This window comes from Staurois parvus, unplaced genomic scaffold (genome assembly GCF_062004578.1).
Source record: "Staurois parvus isolate SC_StPar_1 unplaced genomic scaffold, SC_StPar_1.0 ptg000160l, whole genome shotgun sequence".
Taxonomy (NCBI): domain Eukaryota; kingdom Metazoa; phylum Chordata; class Amphibia; order Anura; family Ranidae; genus Staurois; species Staurois parvus.
This window is the reverse complement of record NW_028317956.1, coordinates 1,967,382-1,988,247: the sequence shown is the minus strand read 5'-3', so window position 1 is coordinate 1,988,247 and position 20,866 is coordinate 1,967,382. Positions and strand designations below refer to the sequence as shown.

At 44.2% G+C, this 20,866-nt stretch overlaps 1 protein-coding gene across 1 annotated transcript in view; it reads right to left on the bottom strand.

Moving 5' to 3' along the window:
* The window catches only part of SLC35E2B (solute carrier family 35 member E2B), a 76,051-nt gene extending 56,249 nt beyond the window's left edge, over positions 1-19,802 (bottom strand). Inside the window, exon 1 of the mRNA XM_089675986.1 lies at positions 19,503-19,802. The gene's annotated coding sequence lies outside the window, so the exon portion shown is untranslated. The remainder of the gene's footprint in view (positions 1-19,502) is intronic.
* Between the last annotated feature and the right edge of the window lie 1,064 nt (positions 19,803-20,866).

The following is a 20,866-nucleotide window of genomic DNA, read 5'->3' as shown; positions in this document are numbered from 1 at the left end:
TTTATATGCAGCAGCTGAAGTGTGTGGCGATAGAACCTTATTGTGTGTTGCAATGCCATTCATTGATTCTGAATGACATCCCAATGCACTAAGGCAAGACAGCTTTGAAGCACATGCATTGTAGCTCACTACAATGCAAGATAACGCATTACCGTGCATTGTTTGCTGCATCACAAAAAATGCTGCATCACAAAAAATGCTGCATGTCCAGATTTCTATTCTTTCTGAAGGTTTAAGATTCACACAAAATAGTGCTCATTATCACAATGCCCCAAAACAACTAAGTGTAAACGTTACCCTTTAGGGTTTACTTCTACATTTACTTAAAGGTCTCATTCACAAGATCCTGTGTAAAAAAGTTTCTGCACACTAAATGCATGTGAAGTTTGTACTAACGCACACAGGTATACAGCATAAATGACTAATGAGTAATGATTTCTCATAAATTACTGTGACACTAAAGGGCGCGGACAGCAATACACAGTCCTCCTCTTTTACAAGTATGAAAAAGGTTAGTATAACAAAAGGGTCGCTTATAGTCCATATGTCTGCTTTAATAAATGACTGTGCCACCTTAAGCCACTAAGGCACAGAAGACATAAATAGATCACAAGATCATAAAAGGCTGAACCAAAAAAAAGTTTTGGTAATCAAACAGGTAGGTAGGTATGTGCTTCTAAAAGGGCGTTTAGCCGTTTGGCTGGAATTAGCTAACAGAACATAAAATGGTATTAAGGCACTTATCAGTTTCAGCACAACAGCTTGTATGTTAAATCAACCATAAATAAAGCCCTAAAAATAACAACTTGACCTATTCAACAATCAAGCACAGAATGGAACAAGCAACTACTGCAGACTGTGGTTTCATATAAACAGTAAAACAGGATGTGCATTGTTACAGCCTTCTTTAATTAGGGTCATCATACAACTCAGAACACAGATTTACTTCTCTATCACCAAGAACTGGTTTTGCAATCCGCAAGCCTTATGAACTGTGATGACATATCAACAATCATTTTTATGCTTTCGGAATTGATTATGACACAAGATAGCTAGCAGCCAATAATATATACTGTGAAATGCCATACTGCCTGCCCAGCCAGATCCTGATTCTAGAGCATTTCTGCACATAGGGATGTGTTACAACATCTGGCAGAACACAGCGATTACTGCTAGCAGCTATAAGGGCCGCAAGCAATCATCGCATGTATAAAACAACAGGCTGCTTGTACCCTAGTTGATTGAATGATCAACTTAGGTACATTTAGCTTGCCCCTACATGATTCAAATCTCAGCCAGTCCCAGAGTCTGGTTTTCCAAAGTCAATCAGATTAAAACAAATCACAGAGATGATCAATTTCAAAAGACCTGGTTTCACTAGTTCTTCTAAATACTGAAAGAATAACTTTTTTTTTTTTTTTAGTTTTGGAAAGAGTTTAGATCGGCTGGAACCCCCGTCAGGTTTTTATTACTGTCAGTGCCCTCATTAGGGAGATTCCCCCTCTCTATATGTCTAATACCATTATTGAAAGTAAAAGAAAACCCCACATTTTGGGCTGTTCCCAGAACAGTAAGAGGGAAATCTTCCAAAGGGGACACTAGTTCTGACAATTTGAGAGTCCCAAGGGATCCCCTAATTTGCAGGGATTTCTTTTCACTTCCTATTTTGGCTATGGGACAGAAAGTAAAGGTAAATCTTCCCAATCAGACACAGGTGGTAAAATAAAAAAAAAACAAAAAAAACCCCACAATTGACAGTGGTTATAACCCTCCCTTATGCAGGCCCTAGACGGGTCGAAAATCTGCTGATTTTCGCACCTGTTAGTGGGTTAATTGGTCGGCCATTTTTCAGGGTTTTGGCACATTTTTTTTTATCGGTAAAGTTGGACAAAAATCATCCGATTTTTCCGTGAAGAAGAAGAAGGAAGAAGAATTCCAGTCCACTATTATATTATATATAAAAAGTATTGCGGTTGCAACAATGTATCTTTTTGTATCCGAATAAAACCATCTGTATCCGAAATGGATACAAATGGATACATTGTTGCAACCGTAATACTTTTCATGTCAAATATAATAGTGGAGCTCTCTGCAAGGGACAGAAGTAATTAAATACCGGCCGTAGACGGGACAAAAATCGGCCGATTTTTTTTACCATTGGTGGCAATGTTGGCCTATTGAATGACCGATTTTTCGTTTTTTTTTTTTTTCAAAACGGCCGGTTTTCAACCCGTCTATTGCCTGCATTACTCTATTCAAAATGAAGAAAAAAAAAAAAAAAGTTTTGCCTATAGGTTTACTTTAACGTTGATGATGAGCCCTTGAAGATGTACCCCCCTCCCTGCCTAATGACCTACACTCTTCCTCACCAACTGTCAGTTCTCTCTTTCCTCTCCCCCCCCACTGTTTTTTTTGTCCACTCTCAGAGTGGCTAATCTCTTTGTTCTTTCCTGTGAGTTTCTTATGTGTTTTTTGATGGAACCCTTCTGCCTTTTCTTACTTTGTATTTTGGTTTAGAGGTAAATAGTATTAGTGCCTGGTCACATCACATCTAATGAATGGGAATGTCAGTGTTTTAACATGTGGGATTTGCTGCAGTGCGATTTCTAAAGTAGTTCTTGCATTACTTTTTCTGCAGTTTTGTTGTGATTTCACATACATAGAATATAATGGAAATCGCACTGCAAATGGCAAGAAATCGTTGAAAATCTTTACAAGTAGCAAAAAAGTCTTCATAAATTGCACACAAATCACGTGATTTTAAATCGCTGCGGTGTGACTGGTGATTCAGGTAGGCGTGCTTATGAAGTTTACAAATTACAGTGGCCATCTCTAATCTAGAAAAATCACCTTTTCATTTTAACTGTACGAACTGAGGGACTTACAGTGGGATGGGTCTACATGAAAAGATATGATCATGTTCCTGTCCCCTATTATTTTCAATTATCCTGTTAAACCTACTTTGGTACCTGGTTTATTTAGCTCTGTATAACGATGTGCTTTTATTTGTAGACCATTCTCTACTGTATTGTTATTTTTTTTAAAAATTTGAAAATAATAAAAAAAAAAAGGTTTTTTCATTTTGGCAAACTTAATTAAAGTACACAGTTCAGTATATATTTTTTTTGAGTACTGCACTTTTAAAATTCTTCATAGAATTTCTCCAGTTATAACATACACATATATATATATATATATATATATATATATATATATAGCTCTTTGTTTCTCCAGTTTCCCCACTGATGCTATTGCACATCTCTATTTGTTGTGGTTACCATTGTCACCAGGACAGAAAGTGGCAAATACCACATTTTACCACTATCACTGGGACAGGAAGTGAGAGAGAATCTTCCAAAGGGGACTGTTTTTCTTACATTATTAAAAGCTATTTCCCCACACTTTAAGATTTTCTGTTCCATTATGTCTCCTGTAATGTGGGGCAAAAGATGCTTTTATGTTCTGCTCCAAAATGCTGTAGAATAAAAGTCACCGTCAAGACAATGATGCTACATTCATCCAGCCAGAGAAGGATAGCCATATGTAAGCAGGTGAGCGTTTCACCTCCCTGATGAGTCTTCCATAGCAGATCCACCACTGATTCACAAGTGTCACATCGGCCAAAATCCAGAGCTCAGTCACTTCAACAAAATTAAAAAACACAGGTCCATCCATATGTAACCCCTATCACAGCACATATATCAGGTATCCCAGAAAATCATAATAGATTAAGTTTGAATAGGGCACAAAAATATCGTTCAAAAGAGATGTCTCACATTAGCTCTGAGAAAGCCAATAACAGGAGCCAAAACAAACAGAACCTAGCACTCTTTATGTACCATAAAACCTGCTCTACCGTTTCATATGAAAGGTTCATTTTAGACAAACAGAAATTATAATAGCGTGTGTGTGCGTGCGTGCATGTGTACATCCTACCTCACTCTTCATACCCACTGTTCTTTCTCACCTCTTTGTCCACAATGCCTTCTGATTGTCCAAGTCCGTTTCTACTTTTCCTCTCTCTTTAATTCTTCATTCGCCTATACCTACCTACATACCCAACTTTACAAGGAAATGCTTCAATGTCTTTTTGTTCTTTCATATCCAATCAAGTCATCTGTATTTGTATTCCTACACGTCCAACTGTCCTGTCAAACAGGAGCATCATTACCCAATCCTCTGGGCCATTCAATGCAGTAGCATCCTCCTTCACCTCCATGGTACAATCTCGGCACTTCCTGAAGAATGAACCAGCAGCAGTGGTCTTTGTATAGCCTGCTCCCCTTTACTGCTCTTTATATTCCTGCTTCCCTCCTCTGCCCACTGAAACCGATTGCATCCCAGTCATTCCTGCCACCATTTTTATGGTTCTACTCATCTTCATTCCTCCTCTTCTCACAGCGCCTTGTTTTCTTCATCTGCCCATAAACACCGCTACCCTACCCATCATCTCGGACTATGCTATCATCTACATTCCATTATTTATTGCACTTGTGATGATCTTTATCATCGCTCCCTCTGACTATCCTCCAGCTCTGCTTTTCTTTACATACCCCACTGTCTTGTAGGCACTCGCCAGCGCCTTGCTGTTCTCAATGATTCTCCCCTCATCAGTTTTAGGCCAGTTGCACATAAACGTAATAATTTACTAACATTTATACTCAGGATCTCATTGACAGAAAGGTCCTGAGTAAAGCCTCGTACACACTTCTATTTTTTTTTACGTTCAACCCAGCTGGCTAAAACGAAAAAAAAAACAAACAAAAAACTGACAGCAAAAAGGAGGAACCGCTGTACTAACTAGCCAATGTAAGTAAAGCAATCCCCTCCTCTGTGCTATTGTGTTCTGACAGGGGGGATGCCCCCTCCCCACCAGAACACTCCGGTCAGTGTTCTCAGCCATTGCCAGAGACCACTGATTGACAGACCTTTTTCGACAGAAGCCGGTCCAGCTGCCCTTTCACAGGCCAAATGTCATGGGCCAATGCCACCCGAATTTCGCCCCCGTGTACTAAACTTAAAATGTTCTGTTACCTTGCGTAAACACATGTATGTATAAACATGTATAAAATTCTTCACTGCCAATGTGTACAATAAACACTTATATAGATGCGTAACAGGTATGCTCATAAATTATTGCACTCACATAAAATGCTCTATTTTGTTTTTTACAGCTCTGTACTCATCACTATATTATTGCTCTTTAACCAGCTGTGCCCATTGTTTCAGACAATGAATCTATATTCAGATCAGTAAAGAACATGGTGTTTTTTTCTCCCGTGTGCAAGAGGCTTAATGCATTTTGCAGAGCTAACTAAAAAACTTACTACACATATCTTGGGTTGCCCACTCTTGGGCCTGGATGACAGGCAATGAATAAGCAAAATATTTATTTTTCAAGTGGAACACAAAACAAAATAAAATCAGACAGGCATGTTAGAGAATTGAAAAAGCAGCTCCAGCTTCATTACACCCCCCAGAAACTCTGGCCAGTGCAATTCACCCAACTTCCTGTGAGCCCAGGTTGTTGTGGACACACTCCATTGGGGTGCACAATCCATTGGGATGCACATCAGCCCGTCTCACAGTACAATACTACAAACAGCAACAATGATGATGCAATGTCAATGTTGCTCTGCGCAGTATTGAAGATGGCCCTCCATTGCCACATGAAGAAGAAAAACAAGACACAGACTGCTTGATTGGGGGATGATTTACACAAGCCCACGCACGATATGCACCTTATAACACAATCATCCTGGTGTGCGATATAATAGGGCAAAACGGCGCATTGTTACAATGCATAACACGATTTACTCTTTTTTTTTTTTTTAATTTATTGAAAGGTCTTAAAAACTTATTGAAATGCAGTGACGCCCAAAACTAAGTCCTCATGCACAGTGGACATTTTTACATCTGCTGTTTTTGGCTTTTGGCATTTTTTTCTACAGCCAGTAAACTCCCCAGCAACTTCCCTTCATGCACACATAGGCTTTAATCATATAATAAATAATTTTTTGGTAGGGGCATTTTTTGGCTGGAAAAAACCCCAGAACTAGTGGGTTTCTATAAGTTTTTTTTAGCTGGAAAACTGTTCTAACGCTGGTAAACATGGAAAAACGTGGAAAATCTGCGTTTTCTTGAGCAAAAATTGTATTTATTTTTTGTGTAAAACAAGCTAAAATGCACACACGGAAAAACGCAGCTAAACGCGAATGCAAAAATGCTAAAAAACACAGAAAATTTTTTTACACAGCTAACGTGTTATTAAAGTGCGTGCATGCAGCCTTAAAAATGCCAACATGTTATCCTCCCTTTCAAACATTATGTCAACACTTTAAACTTCCAACCTATGAAACCTTCATTTTATGAAAATTAAACATTGTTTTTTCTTTCTAGCACACCCTCCCGTTCATCAATGGATCAGCTCACTGCATCTGAGCAAGTGTGACAGCTCCAGGTCTTCCCCCCCCAATACCTTTTGATGCTTTCTAAATGTTTCCCACATGCCCCACCTTATATTAGCAAGTGGGTGGCTGACCTCAGTGTCACTATAAAACCCAAAAAATGGGCCAAAATGTGGTTGGCCACAAAATCATGGTCAAAGAATGTCGCTGCGTTGGATACATCCTACAAGATTCTCTCATGCTGGTATCTGGCTTCTGCATGAATCTCTAAATTTGTTTCAAATTACCCTTCTGAGTTCTTTCGGGGCTACAGAGAATCAAGAATCCATATGCATGTTTGGTGGACACGTCCAATAGTCTACAAGTTCTGGACTGAGATTTTTTTTTTTTGTTTTTTAAACTCCTCTCTAACGTGCTTAACAGGACGATCACCCTAGACCCTGCAATAGCTACTCTTAAACATGCGCCCTTAAGACATTACCACAGAGCAATTCAAACTTCTACAAATTATAAATGTGGCAAAGCAAAAAGTAGCCGCTGCTTGGAAAACCCCACATCTTAGTTTCATTGAAGAAAAAACTGGGTCACCTGCGCTATGATCCATGGCAAAATTGAATCTACACTGCAAGATAGCGACCCTAAATACAATAAGATATGGCAGCCTTGAATAGACAATTTCTTCTACCAGGACTGGTCCTACACTCCTTGAACCCAAAAGTACCAGCTATGACGTCTTTTGCCCTGAGCTGCTATTATTTCTATGCCAGATTCATCAGGAATCCCTCTACCCCTCCTAATCCCCGCTTAACCCTATATTCGACTCTTCCCACCCTCCCAATCTTTTCAAAATGTCTTGAAATGGATGGAAATGTATTAATACACTGTCAAGATAAAGTGGTCCTAAAGACAGAAGGTTTTTTTTACAGTAAAGAATTACCGTATTTTTCGCTCCATAAGACGCACCTGACCATAAGACGCACCTAGGTTTTAGAGGCAGAAAACAGGGAAAAAAAATTCTGAACTAATGGACTGCAGACACAGTACAGGAGATGACCAGAGACTGCGGACACAGTACAGGAGATGACCAGAGACTGCGGACACAGTACAGGGGATGACCAGAGACTGCGGACACAGTACAGGGGATGACCAGAGACTGCGGACACAGTACAGGGGATGACCAGAGACTGCGGACACAGTACAGGGGATGACCAGAGACTGCGGACACAGTACAGGGGATGACCAGAGACTGCGGACACAGTACAGGGGATGACCAGAGACTGCGGACACAGTACAGGGGATGACCAGAGACTGCGGACACAGTACAGGGGATGACCAGAGACTGCGGACACAGTACAGGGGATGACCAGAGACTGCGGACACAGTACAGGGGATGACCAGAGACTGCGGACACAGTACAGGGGATGACCAGAGACTGCGGACAGCACAGGGATGACCAGAGACTGCGGACAGCACAGGGATGACCAGAGACTGCGGACAGCACAGGGATGACCAGAGACTGCGGACAGCACAGGGATGACCAGAGACTGCGGACAGCACAGGGATGACCAGAGACTGCGGACAGCACAGGGATGACCAGAGACTGCGGACAGCACAGGGATGACCAGAGACTGCGGACAGCACAGGGATGACCAGAGACTGCGGACAGCACAGGGATGACCAGAGACTGCGGACAGCACAGGGATGACCAGAGACTGCGGACAGCACAGGGATGACCAGAGACTGCGGACAGCACAGGGATGACCAGAGACTGTGGATAGTACAGGAGATGACTGCTGACCTTTGGGGAGGGGGGGGAGCGGGTACCTGAATTTGACAGATACCCGCTCCCCCTTCCGTGGAGTTGTTCTTTCATCTTACCCGTTCCTCTATCCAGCGGCGCGGTCTTCCCGGCTTCTGTAGTGTGGGCATGACAGCCGGGTGCCAAGTGGTACCCGCTCCCCCCCCCTCCCCAAAGGTCAGCAGTCATCTCTATAAGGTCCCGCTGTAGAGCTGAGCGGCCGGCCCGGTATTCTGACACGGCGGCGGTGGAAATACCGGCCGCTCCATATTCGCTCCATAAGACGCACTGACATTTTCCCCCCTTTTTTTGGGGGAAAAAAGTGAGTCTTATGGTGCGAAAAATACGGTATACCTTAAAGTGACCGTAAAGGCTCGAGTTTTTTTTTTTAAATAACAAACATGTCATACTTACCTGCTCTGTGCAATGATTTTGCACAAAGCACCTCGATCCTTCTCTTCTCAGGTTCCCACTGGCGCTCCTGGTCCACCCCTCCTGCCAAGTGCTTCCACAGCAAGCAGCTGTCTTAGTCAATGAAGAGGGAGAAACATGGGACAGCTAAGGCACTCGTGCACATCTCTGGATCGAGATGGGGCTTCGTTAAGTATTAGGGGGGCTGGGGAGGGTTGCTGCACATAGATTTTTTACCTTCATACATAGAATGCATGAAGGTAAAAAAACCTTGAGCCTTTACATCCACTTTAATGCATTTAAGGTAATTAAAAAAAAAAAAAAAAAAGCCCGTCACCCTTATGCTAACCAGAGCTCTATCTCGAACCAGCGATGTGCATCCTATACTACATTGTATTTGGGTGGAAAAGTCTGAACACAATACTAAACAAGAAAATGCAGACATGCTGTATTTTCATGAACAAGTATAAAGGGACTTTATTTTTTAACAGATACTTTTTATTACTCATAAAAGTATAAAACAATACAAAACACAAACAGGTCTGGTTGGTACATAGTGCAAAAGAGACATAAAAATGATCCAGCACATAAACAACAACATATACAATTGAGGGCATAGACATTTCTCTAATACAACAATTCAAAAAGCAGAGTAGTACAGGACAAGGAGCAGTATAACCTCATGAAACACAGGTGCACAGCAAGGAAAAAAGAAAAAAAAAGCAAAGTTACACTTATGGTAACGCCTTTTCCAGGAGTCTTTCAGGACAGCACCTTGAGAGACCTCGGCTCCTCCCCACCTGAGGAAACACCTCCACCCAAAATAAAGCACCTGTCACTCCCCGCCGACCTCAGTTCACGGTTAAGCACCTCCGGTCACCTGGGGAGACATAACATAAGACACCAAAAACACAATAAAACGTATCTCTTGAGAATCATACAACAGAGGGTGGGTAACCGGTTCTGTCCTGAAAGACTCCTGGAAAAGGCGTTACCATAAGTGTAACTTTGCTTTTTCTCCCTTCGTCTTTCAGGACAGTACCTTGAGAGGATAAGCGAGCACTCACCCCTATGGCGGGACCACTGCTTGCAGAACCCAACATCTGAAGGCTTGCTCCTGCACCTAGACCAGGTCGAGTCTGTAATGTCTAACAAAGGTACCGTAACTGGACCAAGTCGCAGCTCTACAGATCTGCCCCGGGTAAGCCTCTGCCCGTTAAGCTTGTGTGGCCACCATGGCACGGGTAGAATGTGCCATGATGCCCTCTGGGACCTCCAGGCCCTCGGCCAGATACGCCTGCCCGATTGCCAATCTTAACCACCTGGCTAACGCGCGTCTGGAAGCTTTCTGTCCCTTCCTTACCCCCGAAAAAGAAACAAAAATTGAATCTGACTTACAAAACTGTTTCGTCCTTTCTAAATAAAGGAGAACACACCTCCTCACATCCAGCATGTGGAACCTTACCTCCTGGTCACACAGAGGATTAGAGCAAAACGAAGGCAAAATAATGTCTTGATCTATGTGAAAACTTGAGGCCACTTTGGGTACAAAGGCCGGGCCCATCCTGAATGTAATCCTATCCGTAACAACCTGAAAAAATGGTGCTCTGATTGACAGAGCTTCTAGTTCACTCACTCTTCTTGCAGTAGTGATCGCCACCAGGAAAACCATTTTGAAAGTCAGGGCCCTCACGGAGCTCGAATCTAAAGGTTCAAACGGGGATCCCGTCAGTACATTAAGCACCGTTTACAGATCCCATTTTGGAAATGGTCTACTCCCTGCCGGTCTCTGTCTGGACAAGGCCCTAAAAAATCTAACCACAAGTGCCTCCATAGCCAACGGGGACTCCAAAAACCCACTTAGAGCCGATATTTGGCTCTTAAGAGTACTGACAGCTAAACCCTTGTCGGCAACTGCCTGCAAACACTCTAGGACCGACACCAAGCTATAAATGTCCATCAAGGCCCGGTCACACCAGCTATTGAAGCACTTCCAGAACTTTAGATAGATTGCCTGGGTCTCTTTCTTCCTACTATCCAGCAGCGTGGCAACTACCCTACCTGAGAGTCCCTTGGCTAGCAAGAGCTGTTCTTCAGAAACCAAGCCTCCAAGTTCTATTTGTCTACCCTGGGACACAGGACCGGGCCCTGTGATAGCAAGTCCTTCCGAGGTGGCAATACCCAAGGCGGACGTGTTGCTAAAGCCACCAGCGTCGAAAACCACGCTCGTCGGGGCCAATATGGAGCTGTTAAAATCAGGGAAGTCCGCTCGGTTCTGAATTTCCTTAATACTGCCGGCAGCAAGGCGACTGGGCGGAAGGCACAACACAGGGGGAAAGTCCCACTGCTGCACCAGAGCATCCACTGCCCATGCCCCGTCCCACCGATATAGCGAGAAAAACACTGAGTTTGGTGTTCAGGCCAGGTCTATGGCTGGAGATCCCCACTCCCTTACGATGGCTTGGTAGACCTCCCTATTGAGAACCCATTCTGATTCTCTCAGCTGTCTTCTGCTGAGAAATTCGGCTACCTGATTTAAATCCCCCTTCAGGTGGATGGCAGATAAGGAGGCTAGATCTGTCTCTGCCCACGACAGCAACACCGCTGTCAGGACCCATAGGGACCTGCTTCAAGTCCCTCCCTGCCTGTTCACGTAGGCTACCACGGTCGAATTGTCCGAGAGGATGCGAACGTGTCGGCCCTGAATCAAACTCCGGAAGGAAAGAAGGGCCCACCAGACTGCCCTGAGTTCCTTCCAGTTTGAAGACTACCTCCTCTCTTCCCGGGACCAAGAGCCCTGTGTCACGAACTCCCCCAGGTGTACTCCCCACCCCTGGGCACTCGCGTCCATCGTGATTTCCCTGGCCACTGGGAAGTTCCAAAGTAACCCCTGAGTCAAATTGGCTGCTTTCCTCCACCACCAGAGGGACCTCTTCACCCTGGAGGGTATCCGCACCCAGGAGTCTAAAGATGTCTGCTGACGATCCCAGATGCTCAAAATGAACAACTGGAGGGGTCGTAGGTGTAACCCTGCCCATTGTACCGCCGGAATGGACAAGGTTAGAAGACACAGAATTGACATGGTCATCCTCAAAGATACCCCCTGGCTCTCTAGTAACCACCAGATTCCCCTGTCTAGCTTCAGGAGTTTCTCTGGAGTCAGAAAAGTTTTCTGATGGGTGGAATCTAGTATGTAGCCCAGATATACCATCATCTGGGCCGGAACTAAACTGGACTTGGCCAGGTTTATCAGCCAGCCCAGACCCTCCAAATGCTTTTTCACCACCATGTCCTGCAACAACTGTTCTTCCGACTTCACGAACAACAGGAGGTCGTCTAAGTAGACCACTATTAAAACCCCCTTCAAATGAAGTGGCACCAGAGCCTCGGACATAACCTTTGTGAAGATTCTCGGAGAGGAGGAAAGTCCAAAAGGCAAGGCCCAAAACTGCAGGTGACGCGTCCTTCCTGGATCCTGTACTACTAGCCTGAGAAATTTTTGGCAGGTTTCCACAATGGGAACATGCAGATAAGCATCCTTTAGATCTATCGAGGCTAGAAACGAGTAAGGAGGAAGAAGGGACCTGACCGTGAAAATTGAATCCATCCGTAACCTCTTGTACCTGATAGCTTTGTTCAGGGGCTTCAGGTTTAGAATTAGCCTGTAAGCTCCCAAGGGCTTTCGGATGACAAAGACATGTGAGTAAAAACCCCTGCCTACAACTGCAGCAGGGACTTTCACCATAACATTCTGGTCCTCTAACTCCTGTAGAGAAGCGAGCAAAGCTGACGCCTTTTGTGCACACCTTGGCAGGCTCGTTACCAACAACCTGCGTGGTGGTGGTTTTGAAAACTCCAGGCGGTACCCCCTTCTCACAATATTTAGTACAAAGGGGCTTGAGATCTCTGCTTCCCACTGGGGGAATAAAGTCATTGCGGCTTCTGGGGCTGCTCAGGAGGATGGAAAATCGCTCCTCCTCTGCCCCTGCCTCTCTGCCCCCAGGGCTTTTTCTGTACCTCTGGCCTAAGGACTTGCATCTTCTTTTGGGGATGAAACTTCTTCCCCCTCTGCCCCTGCAGCTTCCGCTTAGGGAGGAATGCTTTTTTCTATCCGCCGAGCGATCCAGCACCATCTCTAGCCCTGGGCCAAAAAGGAGATCCACTGTGAACGGGATGCCACATAGTTTGACCTTGGAGGCAATGTCTCCCTGCCATGTCTTGAGCCAGAGGACTCTACAGGCCAAATTCATAAGGGCCGCTGATCTAGCTGACATTCTAATAGACTCTGCAGAAGCGTCCGCTATATAGCCCACCCCCCGCAGTAAGGTCTGAAAAGAAGCCACAATGTGCGCCTGCAGCTGCGTAAGCCACTATTCCATATTTCTGGCCACTACCGTAGTGGCCATGGCAGGCTTTAAGTTGGACAAAGTAAAGTCCCAGGACTTTTTAAGGAGGGAATCCGCCCTCCTGTCCAAAGTGTCCGGCAGGACCCCCATATCCTCAAAGGCCAAGTCCATTCTCCTAGCTATTTAAAAAAATGCAGCATCTAACTTGGGGTTCTTATTTTACAAAGCCAATGGGTCCTCATCAAATGGGAACCTACGTTTAAGGGAGAAAGGGAGGGAGGGAGAAAAGGAGGGAGGGAGGGAGGGAGGGAGAAAGGGAGGGAGGGAGGGAGAGAGAAAGAAAGGGAGGGAGGGAGGGAGAGAGAAAGAAAGGGAGGGAGGGAGGGAGAGAGAAAGAAAGGGAGGGAGGGAGGGAGAGAGAAAGAAAGGGAGGGAGGGAGGGAGAGAGAAAGAAAGGGAGGGAGGGAGGGAGAGAGAAAGAAAGGGAGGGAGGGCGGGAGAGAGGGAGAGAGAAAGGGAGGGAGAGAGGGAGAGAGAAAGGGAGGGAGAGAGGGAGAGAGAAAGGGAGGGAGAGAGGGAGAGAGAAAGGGAGGGAGAGAGGGAGAGAGAAAGGGAGGGAGGGAGAAAGGGAGGGAGGGAGAGAGAAAGGGAGGGAGGGAGAGAGAAAGGGAGGGAGGGAGAGAGAAAGGGAGGGAGGGAGAGAGAAAGGGAGGGAGGGAGAGAGAAAGGGAGGGAGGGAGAGAGAAAGGGAGGGAGGGAGAGAGAAAGGGAGGGAGGGAGAGAGAAAGGGAGGGAGGGAGAGAGAAAGGGAGGGAGAAAGGGAGGGAGGGAGAAAGGGAGGGAGGGAGAAAGGGAGGGAGGGAGAAAGGGAGGGAGGGAGAAAGGGAGGGAGAAAGGGAGGGAGAAAGGGAGGGAGAAAGGGAGGGAGAAAGGGAGGGAGAAAGGGAGGGAGAAAGGGAGGGAGAAAGGGAGGGAGAAAGGGAGGGAGAAAGGGAGGGAGAAAGGGAGGGAGAAAGGGAGGGAGAAAGGGAGGGAGAAAGGGAGGGAGAAAGGGAGGGAGAGAGGGAGGGAGAGAGGGAGAGAAGGAGAGAGGGAGAGAAGGAGAGAGGGAGGGAGGGAGAGAGGGAGGGAGGGAGGGAGGGAGGGAGGGAGGGAGAAAAGGGAGGGAGGGAGGGAGGGAGAAAAGGGAGGGAGGGAGGGAGAAAAGGGAGGGAGGGAGGGAGAAAAGGGAGGGAGGGAGGGAGAAAAGGGAGGGAGGGAGGGAGGGAGGGAGGGAGAAGAGGGAGGGAGGGAGGGAGAAGAGGGAGGGAGGGAGAAGAGGGAGGGAGGGAGAGTCAGCTAAACAATACCCAAAAGTTAAAAAGAGGGAGTCATCAGAAAAGTTGGGGGTAGGGGGCAACCAAAAAAGTAAATAAACAAGGGCGAAGACAGCTTGCAGAGAGGCAGATATCTCAAGTGCAGTGCGATCTTTTAACAAGATGCAAATGCAGAGCTAAAACACCAATCAATGAAAAAAGGGAAGAGGGAGGAGGGGAGTAGGTGTTTAACATCATAAAGACAAACCTTTAGTCTCCACCTAAGGACCCCAGATATGGGGGGAGGGGGTTAACTGGAATTGTGTTCCAAACTTGTGACCAGAGATTTGGCGCATTATAGCTACAGTATGTGCCCTAGGCCCTGTCATTCAGTGTCATAAGACAACTAACAGGAAACATTTTGGATACTCTATTTTCAACATTTCAGCTTGGTTAGGATGATATTCCACTTGGACGTTACCCTGCTCTTAAATGGGAACCTAATAGCTATACAAAAAGGTGTCATAGGGAAAAGGCAACCAAATTACTTTCAGCCTTAAAACAGCAGATCCAACAAGGGACACACTTCTTAAACTGAAAATATAAACAGAAAGAAAGGGCATGCTGATCTAAAGCAGTGCAATAAATTATCGCATGTACAAAAGTAAAATGTTTGTTGAAGCGTACCACAGCCAAGTCAAAGATGCAGAACCAGTAACTGACCTGGGCTCATGTGAGCTGCTCTAAATGTTATTTTTGAAGTCGTAAACATATATATTTGCTTATTATAATAAATGATGTTATACTGGGTCAATGCACTCTTTTTGTAAACATGAAAACTTGCCATTTAAAGAGACCTAAGAAATACATTCCACAAATAAATAGAAAAGCAAGGTTTACTGAATTTGTAATAGGAAAAACAAACTCTAGGCGCTGTAATCATTAACCACTACTGTATACTACCACTGTACTGTAAAAATAAACAGCGATTGGTGGATGTCTATGTCTGGAGTGCCGTTTTTAACCACTTGCCCTCCAGAAGATTTACCTCCCTTTCTGACCAGGCCATTTTTAGTGATACGGTGCCGCGTTAATTTAACTGACAATTGTGCGGTCATGCAACACTGCATCCAAATTAAATTTAAGTACTTTTTTTTCCCACAAATAGAGCTTTCTTTCGGTGGTGTTTGATCACCTGTCCATTTTAAATTTTTTGCGCTATAAACAAAAACAAAACGACAATTCTGGAAAAAAAAAAAACCTATATTTTTGACTTTTTGCTATTAAACATGTCCAGTAAAAAATGTTTAAAATTCTAATTTTGTCATGAATTTAGGCCAAAATGTATTCTGATACATGTCCCAATGCTAAAAATCCTAATCAATGCAAATGAATTGGTTTACGTTTACGACTGGAATTTTTTTTTTACCTACTAGTAATGGCGGCGATCAGCGACTTATAGTAGTACTGCAGTGGGCATTCTGACACTGGAGGCAACCGATTTGGTGTCATTGACATCACCAGTGACACCAATACAGTGAGGAGCACGAATAAAAAGCACTGACACTGTAGTAATAGCACTGGGCAAGAAAGGGTTAACATGAGGGGCAAGCAAAGGGTTAATTGTGTGCTGTTTCACTATGTGGGCTGTGTGTGTGTTTCACTGTAAGCACACTTCTTTGTATGGCTCTGCTATGCAGTGTGCAGGAGCTGAAAGGGGAGAGATCTGTATTGTTTACATACGGGTCTCTCCCCCATTGGAAATCCTCAGAGATTGGCGGCTGCTGGTGGGGAATCACCGGCTGGGACCCAGTGATTGACAGCCGAGGCCGCGAATGGCGGCACAGGTAGGGCTCTCGCACGCCCCCCTACCCAGAACTGCAAAATCACGTATATATACGTGATTTTGCACACTTGTGCCGCCCTGTAGCAGTATTTCTACTGTAAGGCGACACAGAAGCGGTTAAACATCACTCCAGAAATGGCCCTCTATTGGCAAGTGTACTTGTTAATGTCTGAGAACTAAGCAGTCCTTAGATGGTTTTATTCACAAACACTGTACAGAGCCAATCCAAGCAGCTCTGTACCACAACTGCTGCAATGACCAATCACAGTGATCACATGATGTAAACAGTTTAGTGTTTACATCGGTGAGCCCCCCCCCCCCCCCTTTCTCCAACAGGGGAGGAAGGGAAGAGAGCAGGACCTACAGGGGAGGAAGGGAAGAGAGCAGGACCTAATGAATAAATGCTGCAGCACCAGCAACAAATGTAGTGTACAGATAACCCTTAACCATACATCTGATCCCCCGTGTCTCTGCCGTGACCTGTATATTTAACCTTTCCCCTTCCTTATTTTTTCCCTTTCTACAGTAAAAAAAAAAAGAAAAACCAAGTGGCTATTAAAAACCAAAAAATACAAAATCACAGTTTGTGCATATTGTTGGATGAATTTGACCTCGTATCAGCTGTATGCAGTCCCAGTAGAGCAGAACTGGATTGTGAAAAGAAGTGGCAGTACAAGAAGCCAATCAGTTCACATGCTGGCAAGGAGCATACTGATAGGAAGTTAGAGCTGAGCTCATCACTATGCTACTTTTCTTTTCACTGCCCAATCAGAGGCTGGGGCGGGTCCAAGATGACCTGGGCTCAGAGGAAGTGGGTTGAAAAATGCTGCCCAGCAGACAGAGGAAATCTAGGAGGAGAAAACAAAGAAGTAATGTAGAGGAATCTCAACTGATAGTGAATACTGCAACAAAAGCCTTTTTAATTTTATCTTTTAAAGAACTACTTATTTTGATCTTGGTTTTTGCTTTACTAGTACCAGAAACATATAAAAGGTAGCAAAGATCGCCAATGTTTCAGAAGCATTCTACCTCCTTCCTTGCCAACTGCCAATTTCTTTGGCTAAAGCCTGCCAAGATATACAGTAATAAAGGGAACAAATCAGCTAGAGTCTCTTCAGTTGGATTATGATTTCACTTATATGAAGAACAAAGCACAAAATGTCCTGTAGGCAAGGTGGAAGTAAGTATACACAAGCATAGAAAGCAAAACAATGATTGCTCTTCTAATATTTGCAGGACTCTATTTACTAGGCAGCTAGCCCAGGGAGATGACAGCCTAGTTGGTTTACAATGTGAACTCTAACAGATCAAAGTACAATTGGCTGAACACAAGGACGATGAACTGAATGAATAACACAATGTACCCAAGTACTGACAGCAGACAGGTAGACAACTGTCATTTCAGTAAGAACTCCATCCAATACTGCTGAAGCCCATTTTAGCATGTGCATCTTGCGTTCAGAAACATAGCAAATTTACACATGTGCAATATGTGGCTTTTAGCACCAAGAACAATGAGAGGTTTTAGTTAAAGCATCCTAATTTTGTTTTCATTTTGAATAGAGTAAAGAATACTTAAAACCCCTGACAGAAAAATCTTGACATCAACAGCATGTCACATTGGGGAGAGTTCCCTTCACTTCCTGTTGTGCAGACACAAGAAAACTATCCAATGTGATGATCATCACATCTTAGATGGAACAAGTGTCCCCATTGGAAGATTCTCCTTCATGCCCGTTTTGGTCACAAATCTTTGGCGACAATTTTGGATTTTCCCAGTGGCAGTGACAGGCACATATCATATGTCTCTTCTGCACAAAGACCCTGCCTGCTGGCAGTTTTTTTCCTTTTAAATTAATTACCTTCCCACTTGACCTAATTATTAACCACTTGACCTCCAAAACGTTTTGCCTCCTTCATGACCAGGGCACTTTTTGTAATTCAGCACTGTGCTACTTTAACTGGCAATCGCGGTCATGCAACACCGTACCTAAATTACATTTAGGTAATTGTTTTCACACGTATAGAGTTTTCTTTTGGTGGTATTTTATAACCACTGCTTTGTTTTATTTTTTTTGTTATAAAACAAAAAAAAAAAAAAAGACTGAAAATTGTGAAAACAAAAACCCAAGAAACAATATTTTCTGATATAAAACATACCTAATAATTTTTTAAAATATCAAATGTTTTCATAAATTTAGGCTAAAATGTATCCTGTTACATTTCTTTGGTAAAAAAAAAAAAAAAAAGTGTATTAGTAAATGCTTTGCGCGAAAGCTATAGTGTCTCCAAACTATGATATAGATATACATATATATATATATATATATATATATATACACACACACACACACACACACACTTCTAATGGCAGTGATCTGTGACTTACAGTGTGACTTTGATAGTGTGGCTAGCAATCTGGCACTAACAGACACGAGCCCAAAGGGACACTATCTGACACGGACATCACTAGTGACATTAACCGCTTCCTGTCCGCCCTATAGCAGAAGTACTGCTGCAGGGCACCACGAGTGCGCAAAATCACGTATATATATATGTGATTCTGCAGTTTCGGGTAGGGTGCACGCGTGTGCCCTACCCGCACCGCTATTTGCAGCCTCAGCTGTCAATCTCTGGGTCCCAGCCAGTGATTACTCACCAGCGCCCAGTGATTACCGAGCATCTCCGATGGGGGGGGGGGGAGAACTGTTGGTAAACAATACAGTTCTCTCCCCTGTCAGCTCCTGCACACTGCTTTGCATGGCTCTGCATATCACAGCCATACAAAGCAGTGTGCACACAGTTAACCATTTGATTGCCCCAGATGTTAACCCCTTCCTTCCCAGTGCCATTAGTACAGTGTCAGTGCTTTTTATCAGCACTGATCACTGTATTAGTGTAAAATAAGACTCAGTCACATGCCTCATGAAGGGGTCCTGCGAGACTCCAAAATGTTGCCTTGCTGTAACTATTTGATCATTTATTAAAACTTTTGGTCCCATATTGGTGATCCTCAGTGTGCTGGTGACATTCTCCAGTGTTATCTTAGTATTGACACCCACTTGCAGATTGCAAACAGAGGAAAGCATGCAGGAAACACACAGAGATCACTGCGTTTCCTTCACATTTGTGTGAAGCGGACATCAGGGAAAGCATTGGGACATGCAGAGATAGTGCCGATACCACCTTGTTCTAGTGCCCACAACAATCAGCACCAGATTCTAAGAACTAATGGATCGGCTGCAACAACATCACCAGAACTCTAGCGGCAAATTTACGTGAGATAATACAAGCCAGGCAGCTGATGTGAATGCCAGGTACACAGGACAGGTGCACACTGTATACAAGCAGCTTATATACACAATAGACACAGATGACTTGTCAGAGAACCATCCATACCTGTGTGCAGACAATGCCAGGCCTGCCTGGTTCATAGTAGGGTCAGGCTCCCCCAGATACGTGTTGGATGAGCTGGCAGCGGCCTAAGCCTCCTCCAGAAGCCGGGGACTTTCCTGGTTGCTGTAACCTCTCAGCTCGGCCCCTGCAGCGGCCTCACCGCTAGCAAGAAGCCGGTCTTCGGAGAGCAGATAAAGGAATGCAGAGGGAGTCCAGCATGGCCTCAGCTCTTATCATCCCCCACTACACTGTCTGACCCTGTACTCTCCATAGTGACGTGACAAAACTTCACCAATCAGAAGCATCGCCCACGGACAACACAAGCCGGAGCGCCAGGCTACTGCCATAGACTCGCACTACAAGCCTGACACCTAGTGGCAGACTTTGGCATGCCATCAGGAAGACTTGGGTATAACAAAGAAGTCCACATATAAATACGTCATATGTTCTGCGACCTAAAGAGACCCTGTCACCAACACAAAGTATTGCAAGTAGAACCACAAAAAGAGTAAACAATATAAAATGCATACTTGCAGCATTTCCCTTCCCATAAATGGCTTAATAAAGTTGTATCTAAATCTCCATACCGTCCAACTTTTTGAGATGGGAAAAACTGGGACACCTATTGTCACATGTATGTAGGCATAGGCCACACCCCCTGTCACGCCCCCTAAAGGAGAGTGATACAAAAAAACTTAGTTAAACCCACAAGGTTTTCTTTTGAACACTATTATTCTTTTAATACCAGCTTTTGACAGTTACAAATGCAACCAGTCAGAAATAGTATGAAGAGATTGGCACCGTGAAACACTTTTGCAAAGATAAATCATGCATTTTATATACAACTATACATATATATATATATATATATATATAGATCCGACCAAACTGAGGGACAAATGAGGAGGAAAGAAGGACAGAGGGACTTTGTTCCAAATCAGGGACAGTCCCTTGAAACCAGGGACAGTCCCTCGAAATCAGGGACAGTTGGAAGGTATGTACCTCTTTGAACATAAGAGTTAAAGTGGATTGTAAACCCTCCCATATACCCAGTGAAGTGACTGGTCTCAGGTAATGCACAGAGAGGAAACAAATCCTCCTACATAAGTTGTACCTGTTTATCTGCAGTTTTCTCTTCTCTACAGCCATTCAAAGTGCTGAAATTATACAGTTCATATGAGTATTCAGAAGCGGTCCCTCCCCTGTCACCATTTAGCTCTTGGTGTCAAGAAAATCTGTCAGAAGTGACTCATGCAGATAGCAGAGAAATGAGGCAGTGGACAGAAATGACACTTACTGCTCTGAATTGAGACAAGTACACATTATAGTGGGATTTGCTTTGTTCATATTTCATGTCTGAGGTTTAC